At 40.7% G+C, this 13,470-nt stretch overlaps 1 pseudogene; it reads left to right on the forward strand.

Annotated features, from left to right (window-relative positions):
• The first annotated feature begins 1,418 nt into the window (after positions 1-1,418).
• On the forward strand, positions 1,419-3,047 carry LOC112675586 (60S ribosomal protein L27-like; annotated as a pseudogene).
• Positions 3,048-13,470: the final 10,423 nt, after the last annotated feature.

Raw genomic sequence — 13,470 nt, forward strand, 5'->3', positions numbered from 1 at the left:
GTGAAAGAAAAAATAAATGTAATGACATATATACTAAAATGTGAATGCTGGTTGTTTCTGGGAGTTGGCATTTTGGAGCACCTTCTATTTCTACCTTATGTATTTCTGTCAGATTTGATCCCAGATGAAAGGTAAAATAAAAATAGTTTTAAAAAATAACAGTATGAGCATCGCTTATGTAGTTTTCTTGCCAAACATGTTAGTTCTGAATCTAAACATGAGGAAACAACCACATAAATCCAGATTGTGTGATATTCTGCAAGATAACGAGCCTAGACTCCTTACATTTATCAGTGTTATAAAAAATGAAAAAGAGACTATTCTAGATTAAAAATATCTCAAGAGAGCCAGTAACAAAAGGCAATCTGTAATCCTTGATTGGATCCTGAATGCATAAAAAAACATTGGAAAGAAACTTTTAGGATATAATTGCCTTGGTGAATCTCAGTGAAAGAACAGCATTTCTAGAATTATATTTTGGAAAATGCTAGTATAGGAAATGCCCCATTAAATGAAATGTATTGTGCCCTTCCATGCAAGGTATGCTATTACCTCATTTAATCTCTGTTATTTATTGAAGAAAAAGATGGTTTCCTTTTTTCTCTTGATGGTTTCCTTTTTTTTTTTTTTTTAAAGATTTTATTTACTTATTCATGAGAGAGAGAGAGGTGGAGACAGAGGCAGAAGGAGAAGCAGGCTCCATGCAGGGAGCCCGACGTGGGACTCAATCCTTGGTCTCCAGGATCACACCCATGCCTGAAGGCGGCGCTAAACCGCTGAGCCACGGGGGCTGCCCCAATGGTTTCCTTTTGAAGGTAGGACTCTGTTACTGTAATTGGTGATGGATACCAATGCATTCAATTCTAGAATATCTTATCTGGTTTATAGATTTCAAATCAGTGCGTAGATGCCAACTAGGGTCTACTGCAAAGTTGGCGAATCTCAAAGCTGGAGGGTATCTTTGGGGGTACATGGGATCAAGCCTTATCATTTTGCAAATGAGCAAAGGGGCCCAGGTGGGCTAGTGACTTAACCGTAGTTCATTTGAAAAAGCCCTGATTTTGGAAATCTTGTCCTTAACTTTAGAATTCTTAACAATAAAACCATCAAGATGCATTTAACTCTTGCTGAACATCACCAACGGAGTAGGCATCAAAATGGTCTGCCTTGAGCTGGGCCCCTTCTGCATGGAAAGAGGCTTACCACTTGGGGAGGAGTCACATGATAATCCTCAAGGAGCAGAGAGCCTCAGACTCCCAGCACTGTAATAACGCAGGCAGTCTGCCGAGTCCCAGCCGAACCAAGACATGCCCTTTGCTTGACTTTTTTATTACATAAGAAAGCACGAGGAGTTCAAGCCAACACTTTTTTCTCCCTAAAAAAAAAAAAAAAAAAAAAAAAGACTGCTTATGGAAATGGATAACAAGAGTCCTGAGTCCTTTACTTCTCTTCCCGATAAACATTTCCTCACAGCACATTCCCAGCAGGACTCATCCCATCTGGTAGAATGAAGGGAAAGAGATTCAATCACTTTTCCTTTATAAAATGTGTGTACCTCCTTTTTACTGGGCTAAGACTCCAGATCTGCATTCTCCATTTTATATCTCTCTCTGAGAATAATCTCCTGACCTGCATAGTAGACTTCAGAGAAATCAAAAATCTCTACTCCCTGACAGTTTTATCAGGAGAACAATTCTTCTGACTGGGTTATGCCCACTCCTCAGGGGCCAGTGGAAGTTCCGCACTGGTGAGGGTGAGGCTGAGACTTCTTGCAGTGGGCTAGGTACAGGTGGAGAGGGCACAGGGAGCCACAAAGGTGCCCAAGGTCAAAGTTTGTAGAGGTAATCTGAGTCTAAATATCTGGAAGAACACATGCAATGTGAAGTCAGGGGGCTACTGAGATGGGAGTTGATAAGTTAAGGGTGTGGAACTGAACAGAAGTGGGCTAGCAGCACAGGCAAGTCGGAACCAGGCAAGAGGGTCTCTTGGGAGACAACCCCAGATTCCAGCTGGCAGATGTGTCTTGCCATTTGTGGTTGGCAGTTCCTGGTGTTTTGAGGTGGCTGAAGTTGCCAGAATCAGCGGACCTGGAAAAGCCACTGGTCAGTGAGCAAAACTAAAAGCACCAGGGTCTGAGTTAGGTCGGAAGTGAAAACTGGATCCCTACATCCAAATTGGTCAACAGGGTGTAAAGTCAAGGACAAACCCATTGTTAGTCCAATAAGCATGTTTGACTAATCAAGGGAGGGACAAGAATGCAAGTGTGAAGCCAGAGAAAGCCGGCAGCGTGGTGGTCAATAGTGGAGGACGAGTGCAGTATGATGCTAGAGTGGGATGGGCTGGAATGATTCCAAGGCCAAGGAGTAGATGGTACAGCCACTCTTCATAGTGGAGCCACTCTTGAGTATAGTAGCATACAGCCACTCTTCATTCTGTTCCTGTGCTCTGAATGAGATGTGTCTTGTGCCATTAAAAGTACCACCAGAGCTTTCTGCTGTAAGCTTGAGTGGCTGGTATCAAGATGGGCAAGTTCATGAAACCCCGGAAGGTGGTGCTGGTCCAAACTAGATGCTACTCTGGATACAAAGCGGTCATCATGAGGAGTATTGATGATGGTACCTCAGACCATCCCTACAGCCATGCTCTGGTGGCTGGAATTGACTGTTATCCCTGCAAAGTGCCAGCTGCCATGCATAAGAAGAAAATTGCCATGAGGTGAAAGATCAAGTCCTTTGCAAAAGTTTATAACTACAATGATTCATGCCCACAAGGTACTCTGTGGATATCCCCTTGGATAAAAACTGTCACCAACAACGATGTCTTCTGAGAGCCTGCTCTTAAACTCAAGGCCTGATGAGAGGCCGAGGTCCAGTTCAAGGAGAGGTACAAGACCTACAAAAACAAAAGGCTCTTCCAGAGGTTGCAGTTTTAGATCTGTTTTGTTTCAGTCACTAAAAACACCACCAAAAAAAAGTACCACCAGAATGATTATAGTTGATAACACAGTATTTGAAATTGCTAAGAGAGTAGATCTTAAAAGTTCTCATCACAAGAAGAAAAATTTTGTAACTATGAACAATGACAGATATTAACTAGACTTTATTGTTGTGATCATTTTGCAATGTAATTTGTATAAAATCATTGCAATTTCATTACATTGAAAGTAATATAATGTCCTATGTTGGTTTTAGCTCAATAAAAAAAAAAAAGTATCACCAATAACTTCTTTTACTCTGTTGTCTTGCAATTAATTGAGAGTATGAGGGAGAAAAGAGAACTTTGCTTATGGAGAAGAGTATGCTTGTGTTGACAGAAAATACTGTTGGGGACTTCCAGAATTTCAAACACACAGGCATTCCTAAGGGAATATACCAAGGCAGTGGGAAGTGGGTAATATGGCCCAAAGTCTCTTCCATGCTTAGCCAGACTGAGTTCTCCAAGTGACTGGGTAGGGATCCATGGGTTTGGTTGAGGTACTCTCTTTAGAAAAATTCGATGAGGGGATCCCTGGGTGGCGCAGCGGTTTGGCGCCTGCCTTTGGCCCAGGGCGCGATCCTGGAGACCCGGAATCGAATCCCACGTTGGGCTCCTGGTGCATGGAGCCTGCTTCTCCCTCTGCCTATCTCTCTGCCTCTCTCTCTCTCTCTCTCTCTCTCTCTCTCTCTCTGTGACTATCATAAATAAATAAAAATTAAAAAAAAAAGAAAAATTCGATGAGAATGCACACATTTTGGGGAGAGGGGTCACATTGGAGAGTCCTAACAGCTCAACTCAGATACGTTTATGCTTATGCCTGGAGGGAATGGAACAAGGCCACTAGGGTGCTGGGAAGCCTAGGTTCCCAACACAGATGCCTGACAACACAGGGCACCCATGGGGGCAGGGGGCAGGGGAGAAACGTAGAGTGAACTGTGGGGATGGTCCAGCATCTGTGCAGAGAGGAGGATTGGGAAGAGGGTCCAGTTTCCGGGATGCCTGTATACCTACTTTTACCCCAACTTCTAGCACACTAGGTCAACTTTTGTCTATCAGTCACATAGGGTTTCTGTGATTTTCTTTCATTTGGCTTTACACCTTTTGAAAACCACCACCTAATATCAACCACACTAAGCGCTGTCCATGTTTTTGCTCTGTGTCGGATGCTATCTTGGCTACATCATGTAGGACGCTTTCCTCAAGGAGTTTACAGTCTCTCTGGAAATCCCAATTTTATGTAATGGTATAAAGGAGGAAACAAAATAGGGTAGGACTTCAGTGTTAAATGATGTGTTGGGGATACAAGTGACTCACAGTTTTAAAGTGGAAAAAAGATTCCTGGGCTTTAGAGGGTGAAGATCCACGTCAAAAGTTATAGAAATTTCTACCTGAAAAAAGTGATATTTGAGCATAAGTTTAGAGAAGGAGAGAATTTGAGTGAGTGGGGAAGGCATTCCAAGCTGTGAGAAAGACCCTAAACAGAGGTATAGAGTTAGGAACGCTCAAGGTCAATTTGAGAAACAATAAATAGAGAAAACATATGCATGACTGACAGTGTTTCCCATTTTTTAAATTACTTATTCAGACAGTATCCTGAGCAAGAACAATTTCCTGTGGTTTATAAATAGGTACCAGTTATTTTAGTGGAACATAATGCTGATGATCATTCATGGAATGTTCCACAGAGACTTCAGTTTTCTGAGGACCAGGGAGAAAATGTATAAATGTTTAAGGAATGGTCCAGAACATGAAACACCATTAATAAAAATCAAATACAACACTTACACAGAAACTTAGTGTTCTTAACGAGGTCCTTGTCTCCTTTGCTCTTTCTCCCTCCTGGATTTGTTCCTGATTTATGATGCGGAGGGCCCAAGGCTTCAGATGACATGTACCTCTGGATATGAAAGAATGAGAATAGAAATTGGGAGATAATATAATGGATACAAGAGATGACATCATTTTTCTGAGCTCATAGAATGGGTGGTGCCAATGTTATGATTCGGAATGCCTATCTCATGTTTTCTTTCACCCAAGATTTCCTATCCAATTCCAAAACCAAGAAGCCACTAGAATGGTACAGAATCTCAATTCCAGTGATTCCTAAGATGAGAACATTTTTATGAGGCTGATATATTTCATAGGTTGGAGATCCCAGCTCCCCATGCTTGAGAAACATTCCAATGTGTATGACCATGTTATAGGTCACGCAAAAGAAAGAAGATATTTGTATTCATTATGGTTATGGTTATGGATGGATTTGTATTTTATTGGAATTAGTTAGCATCACTCTCAATTTTCCTGTGCTGTTCTATTTTTTATTGTTTCCATAGCATTTGTATCTACATATTGTTCATTTTGGCCTACAAAAGATTATGAGTGAATACATCTTTTTTATTTGTGTTTTTCCTTTGGGTTCCTCTTTCTATAGGCTTAGGGCAAAAGAAGTGATGGTTATCCTAAATTTTCCCTAAATTTATCCTAAATCTTATCCTAAATTTGTAGCAGCAGCAAAGTATTTTATTATAAAAACTTCCTTAGGAAAAATATCCAACAGTTAATCTTGTCTATATCTGAAGAGATCCTTAACAAATATCTCCAAAAAGTATGAAATGATACTGCCACTAGTGATTTTACAGGTTTTTGCAAGAACTTGGAGTTGTATATAAGCCTCTACCCACACCCCAGCTCTCTAAATAAGAATGAATGCTATAAAGTTGTCTTCTTGTTCTTATAGTTGGGTTATTTTATGGGTTAACAAAATCAGTACCGATAGCCTTTCTGGACATTCCAATAATCCTCCCACAAGTTAAAAAAAAATACTCCTAAAATTGAAAAGGAAGTTCCATTCAACTTATCAAATGTAATAACAATTGCCTACAAAAAACTTCCTTTGACAGACAGAATTTGTAGTCAGTAAAAGAGTTATTTTCACACAGCGCTCAAGATTTACAGGATCCTTTCTTAATGACAAAGGGTTTCCTTGGTCTACTCATGCCGTGTGGGTAAGTTTTACATTTCATGAGGCAATTTGAAGGAAAGGGTGAAGATATGTATGTTTGTATGTATGTGTGTATGTATGTATTTACTTAAGACAGAGAGCATGTGCAGGAGGGGGGTGGGGAAGAGCAGCAGAGGGAGAGAGAGGATCCCAAGCAGGCTCCACGCCCAATCCCACAACCCTGAGATCAAGACCCCAGCCGAAATTATGAGTTGGACACCTACCCAACTGAGCCATCCGAGTCCCCCAAAGGTATTCTTTTTGAACATACTGTCTTTTATGGTGATACAATAGCAACATCAGATTATAAATTAACACTAGCTAATCAGAAATTAAATTTACAGGCATAACCTAAAAAGCATGGCCAACATATACTTTTTGGTTCCCAACACCCCAACATCTTTATCTTGAGGTGTGAGGGAACTAGGATAGAAATTGGTAGATTTGTACTTTAGAAACCAAATCAGGTTTTCCCATTTTGATACTTAAAGACAAAGTCAGAAAGCAAAACCAAACTGAAACAAAACGTATCTGTTTTCTTGGATATGGAAGTTTAGATAACTTGTGTGCGGTCCTCAGAAAGTAAGATTCCAGTGCTCTTCATATTTTAACGTTATAGACCTGTAAACAGTGCCTGTATGCCCAGCTGATCAGGAAACACAGCTTTCTTTCCTTTCTCCAGTATGTTCTCTCCAGGCATTGCCAAACTCATATACCTCCCAGCACTATTTCCACCGAATGTGACTTGAACGAAGGGCTTGGGAGTGGTGGCACAAGAGAGCATCTTGGTAACCTTAGTTTTGTAAACGTGAGATGTAACATTTACCTCTTGGTTGATTTATGAAGCATGGAAGTGTATTAAGATCTCTGTGAAAATCTGCAATTAAATTAAGGTCTAACTTTGTTGATCTTAGCATTTCCCAAGCTTAGTTGACCACGAACACCATTCCTCTCTAGGCTGTGCACCAGGATTCTGTGGGCTACGTTTGGATAAACGTCAACCTGGGCACGAGCACTGGTTTTCATTCAGACACGGGCCTCAGAGGCTCTCTTTGCCACTTGATAGCTCTGAGAGTCTGAGCAAATTACTTTCCCTCTCAGAAACCTGTTCCCCATCTGAATTATGTGGAAAATAATATGTATCTTACACGATTTTTTGAAGATGCAATATATGCTCAATAAACATTTATCTCCTTCTGTTTACAAACATGGTAGTATAAATCTTTCTGGGTTTCGACATGCATTCCAATATCTTCTCTAATAGGACTATCTTTCTCCAGTCTCATCTCCCAGGAACATGGGGAAGTGTTAACAACACCGCTTTAGAGTCAGACTCTGTAGAATGTAATCTTAATAACTGTATGACATATGACTTGAGTAAGTCATCAGCCCTCTCTGTGCCTCAGTGTCCCCACCTGTAAAATGGGAATAGTAATGGTACTTCCTTCAGGTTGTGAAGATTAAAGGCTAGTGTTGATAAAGTACTAAGAATAACACCTGGCATTGTTCAGAATACACATGGTGCACGTTCAATACTCTATTAAAGCTTCTAGTAGTCTCATTTTCTAATCATATGCTGCTCCAGCCATACTAGACCCCTTGCTACCCAGAGATACTTGATGCTTTCCCATATCCATATTTGTGCTCATGCCTTTCCTCATCTTTTCTTCCCAGTGAAATCATCTATCCTTTCAGGCCTGCCATGCATGCTACCTGCATGAGGAAGCCTTTCCAGATTTTCCCTAACCAGGTGTCTTCCTGCACCAGGGGATCCCCATGGGGCTTTGTAGTGCCCATGGGGCTTTGTAGTACCCTCCTGGTTCCACGGGGCTTTGTAGTGCCCATGGGGCTTTGTAGTGCCCTCCTGGTTCTTTTTTTTTTTTTTTTTAAGATTTACTTATTTATTTATGTTAGACATAGAGAGAGAGAGAGAGAGGGGTGCAGAGATACAGGAGGAGGGAGAAGCAGGCTCCATGCGGGAGCCCAACGCGGGACTCGATCCCAGGACTCCAGGATTGTGCCCTGGGCCAAAGGCAGGCACCAAACTGCTAAGCCACCCAGGGATCCCCCTGCCCTCCTGGTTCTTACCATGTTCGACTCTGTATTCAGTTTTATATTCCTGGAGGAGCACTATGCACACATACACACATGACACTCATCACCCAGTAGTGTGATCTAGCAGGTACAACTTCAGGCTGAGAATCAGTAAACTTGGACTCTGGTCTCAGGCCAACCACTCTGTAAACCTGGGCAAGTTACTTTACAGGAACTTTGGTTGCCCCTCTCTTAAAACAGTGGGTTGGATTAGGCCAGCTCTAAAGCCTGTTCTTATCTCTACCCTTCTGTAAGTCTAGTACACACCCCAGCCATCTAGAAGCCTGTGGAATTTTAAGAGAACAGAAGGGACAAAGCTTGAGCCAGAAATGTCTGATCAGAAACCCTTATTTGCACTGTTTATAAAAGCAAAAGACTGAAGCAATCCAAATAGATAAAGTGTGGCGTATCATGGAATATTATGCAGCTGTAACAACAACAAGGGATAAGGAACCTTACCATAAGGAAAGCTGAGGAGGAATGACCTCCAGGAAGCATGAAGTGAAAAAAAAACCCAAAAAACCCAAGGTGCAAAACAGTGTTTTTAGAACGCTGCCTGTTGTATGATAAAGAGAGGAAATTATAAGAATATACATTTGATTTAATTTATATAGGCCTAAAAAGACACTGGCCAGGTGCCCTTGGAAGAGTACACACAAAAAATGTTAAAAATGTTACCCATAGGAAATGGGGTGGAGTATAGAGTGGGTGGGAATAGGGGAAGAGTGAGAATTTCGAAGCACTCCTTTTTTTTTTTTTTTAAGATTTTATTTATTCATGAGAGACAGAGACAGAGGCAGAGACACAGGCAGAGGGAGAAGCAGGCTCCATGCAGGGAGCCCGATGTGGGACTCGATCCCCAGTCTCCAGGATCACGCCCTGGGCCGAAGGCGGCGCCAAACCGCTGAGCCACCTGGGCTGCCCCGAAGCACTCCTTTTAATACCATTTTGATTATGTATGTATGAGTGTAATCTCTACACCCAGCGTGGAACTCGAACTCACAACCCTGAGATCAAGAGTTGCATGCTCTTCCTACTGAGCCAGCCAGGCACCTGTACCATTTTGATTTTTTTTTTAAAGATTTATTTATTTATTCACGAGAGACGGAGCGAGAGAGAGAGAGAGAGAGAGAGAGAGAGAGAGGCAGAGACACAGGTAGAGGGAGAAGCAGGCTCCATGCAGGGAGCCCGACATGGGACTCGATCCCGGGTCCCCGAGATCACACCCCGGGCCGAAGGTGATGCTAAACCTCTGAGCCACCCGGGCTGCCCCCATTTTGATTTTTTAATCAAAAAAATGTGATTTTTTTGTGAATGTATTGCCTCGTCAAAGAAAAAGTTAAAAGAGAAACCTCTGACTGTGACAGTGATTTGCAACAAAAACAAATCTTATTTGTACTTTTCAGTGAGGCTAGGGTCCAACTAAAGAATGATGTGCTAATTTATTGCTGAAGCCTTCTAGAATATGAATCCCCATGACATACTTGTCAGTGGAAAGGTGAAATGTTGGCCCTTTGGGTGTTTTTGGAGTTTTCTTCTCAAGCCAGCCACCTTGGTTCCCTAGTTCATGTCACCCGATGTAGACTCTCAGCAACCAGAGGCTTCCACTCATTTGGGATGTAGCCAGTGGTCAAGCAAAAGGTCTTGGGCTGCAATATCAGCACCCCCTGTTCATTCTGGAGGATCTGGAGAATTTTGTTGAGGAGAGGAGGGTGCAGCCTAGCAAATTCTCAAATCCTCTTAGAGGGCAAATAGAGGAACAGAGGACTCCGAGAAGGCTCTGAGGATGGTTAAAGATGATAGCTAGCGTCTACCCTCCACCTAAGACACAGTTCAGGGAGTGCTTTCAGAGAACTTTTCCAGCTTGCCTACAGAATCTACCCCTCAGAGAGTGTAGACCTTCCTCCCAAATGGGTGAAATTCCACGTTCTTTTCTAATTTAAGTAACCCACCACCCTAAGAAACTTAGACCTGTAGATATTTTTGTTTCTCCCACAGAGTCCCGCAGCAATGAGAAATCCAATGCATGGCATTGTCAGCTCGCTTTGGCCCCAGGTCCCATTTGGAGAGAATCCTGAGGTGAAATGACTTGCAGCTGAGGTAGGCCCATGCTTAGCCAGCACGTACTCCAGCAAACCCCAGCACTCACTCTTGGCTCCTCCTGGGAAGGCTTCAGAAGAGTTTTTCAAAGCAGACCTTGTAAAAACAAATACCCCCACCACTACCCCCATCTCCTGTCCCCTTCAGAAAACAAACAACAATACTGCTCTGTTCACCGGACACAGGGGGATTTTCTGTTTCAAGTATTTTTTCTTATTTCATATTGGCAGCACTTGTTAAGGAACCGATGACTTTCAAGTTGCATGAACTTTGAAACATAAGCATATAAGAATCCAGGTGCTTAAAACTTCCTCACACTCAGATACATCCTTATAGCCTTCATCTAAAAAAGTCTTTAAAGTTTTATTAAAATGATTTCAGTTAGAAAAAGAATGCCTTCCATTCCATATTTTGAGTTATTATGTTTGCTTTTAAAGCTTATAAGCAAAATATCTTGAGATCCTATTTCTTTTCTCAGACTTAGAAACAAACTTAGAAACTGGGTGTCAGATCTGGGTTTGAATTTTGTTTTCATCACTTAGGAGCTGTAAGACCTCAGACAACTAACCCAATTGATTTTGCCCCAATTTCCTCATTGGTAAAATGGGGTAATAATAGTATGAATATATGTAATAAACAGTTAATTAATAGTAAAATGAGTACATGTACTTAGAGTTCCTAGAGATATACATGAGTGACAAAAATAACAGTGTTAAACAATAAAAATTATTATGCTTTGGGGCACTTGGGTGGCTCAGTCAGTTAAGCAACTGACTCTTGATCTCAGCTCGGGTCTTGATCTCAGGGTGGTGAGTTCAGGCCCTGCATTGGGTTCTGTGCTGGGTGTGGACCTTACTTAAAAAAAAAAAAATATTTATCATACTTCTTATCTCATTTGGAGGAAATGCTTACAAACTGAAATTGATTAAATTACAGTATTTTCTCATTTTTGTGATCCTTTAAGGGTTCCAATTCCAGTCTTAAATAAATGCTTATCATTAAAATTAAACTCTTGTTTGCTCTAGCCTGTGTATAAAAAGAAAAAACCCAAGAGGAGAAACCAGCCTGCCAACCATGAGAACCAAGCAAGGAAAGAATTTCATTGCCTCCACAGCAAATGTTCAGATAGTCTCAGTATTGTATTGTCATGCCATGAGAATGAGGCATAGCATTTATGCTGTGACTGGGCATCCCCACCCACTGAGAATCTGAGGGCATAGGATAGGAAATGAGGATACTCGAACATCAAAAATATAATTCGGGGGCAAAATGGTCAAGATCTAATCACTCAATCCAGACAGAAGAGTTTTTCCTCAAACCAGTAGCATGTTAAACTTGTCTGACCTCTGTGGGGAAGTGATTTTTCTTTTTTCTTTGTTCCTCACCCATCAGCCTATGAATTTCTGCAATTTCTCGAATGAATTCTAGGCATGAGTCTAGCCCACTTCTGGAATCCTGTACACAGTGTGGCAAACTATGTCAAATTAGAGGGGTGGGGTTATCTTGAGGCAATGGTCTTCTGTTATTGCCAAGGTCATCTTTGGACTTCCAAAAGAATGACACCAGTCATGAAAATATTAGCCATGCCTGCCTCCTGTTCACAAAGAGCAGCATGGCTTGCCACCCATAGATATCAAGGCCATTGTGATAGAGGCACTACGGAAAGCCTGGAAGTTGGAATCTTGACCTCACTTTGGATTCTTGATTGGTAGCATATTCCAAATTTTAGTTACTTTTCTTCAGTTTTCCTGAATCTAGTGAGGAGGCCAATTATTGGAGTCCTCATTGACAATGTCTGGAACAAAGTTGTCCAATAGAAATATAATGAAAGCCACATACGTAATTTAAAATTTTTGCAATAACTGTATTTGAACAAATAAAAAGAAATGGTAAAGTTAATTTTAAAAATAGATTTTATTTAACCCATTATACCCAAGGTAATATCATTGCAACATATAATGGATATTTTAAAAATTGACATATTTTACTTTTTTTTTTACTAAGTCTTTGAATCTGATATGTATGTAGATTTCACAAAATTTACAGCTAAAGCAAGTGGATTCAAGTATCTAAGTTGTTCCAAACACAGTTAAAAATTTTCTAATAACTGAAACCAAGATCCAATTTTTAAATTTAAATCTCAGTTTATTAAAATTAAATAAAATTAGAAATTCAGTTTCTCTGTCATTCCAGCCACATTTCTAGTGGCTACTGTATGAGAAAGTGCAGAGAGAGAAAATGAAGAAAGAGGGTGCAATGTTTTATGGAGGGTCATCACACTTGGAGCTCATCCTCAGTTGGTACATGCCAAAGGGAGGTTCCAGTAGCTTTTTTCCCCCTCTAATTTCTTCTTTGTTCCCAACAATAAAGACTCAGAGTCACTTTTATATTTCTGTGGTGGAATAATTAGACTCAAACTGCCTGAAAATAGGCAAGTGGAGTAATCAGCTTATATATGAGAAGTAAATTGTGACAAACCCTTTTACAAGAGGAGCACGTAGGAAAGTTTTAAAGAACGTGCATAAGCCCATTTATCTGAGGTGACAAGTAGTTCATTGGTTATTGAAAAATGATGTTGAAGTTGAAAAAGACTTTCACTTTTGAATTAAATTTTTTAAATTTAGGTGAAATCCAGATAACATAAACCTAATCATTTTCTTTTTTAAAAAAAGATTTTATTTATTTATTCATGAGAGACACACAGAGAGAGGCAGAGACACAGGCAGAGAGAGAAGCAGGCTCCCTGTGGGGAGCCCAATGCTAGACTTGATCCCAGGACCCTGGGATTACCACCTGAGCCAAAGGAAGATGTTCAACCACTGAACCACTCAGGTGCCCCAAAACTAACCATTTTAAAGTAAACATTTCAGTGGCATTTAGTATATTCATCAACTACCACCTCATAATTCTAGAACACTTTCATCACCCCCAAATAAAATCCCATACCAATTACGTAGTTATACGGCATCCTCTCCCCTGCTCTTCCCCCAGTCCCTGGCAACTGTCAGTCTTTGTTCTATCTCTATGGATTTACCTATTCTGGATATTTTAGATAAATAGAATCATATAATATGTGACTTTTTGTGTCTGTTTTTTCCCCAGATTGTAGCATGTATCAGTACTTCATTCCTTTTATGGCTGAAAACTATTCCATTGTATGTATATACCACATTTTAATTCATCCATTGATCGATATTCAGGTTGTTTCTACCTTTTGACTATGGTGAATAGCGCTATTATGAACATTTGTGTACAAGTGTTTGTTTGAGTACCTGTTTTCAGTTCTTTTGGGCACATAC

The sequence above is a fragment of the Canis lupus genome, chromosome 10 (assembly GCF_003254725.2).
Source record: "Canis lupus dingo isolate Sandy chromosome 10, ASM325472v2, whole genome shotgun sequence".
Taxonomy (NCBI): Eukaryota; Metazoa; Chordata; class Mammalia; order Carnivora; family Canidae; genus Canis; species Canis lupus.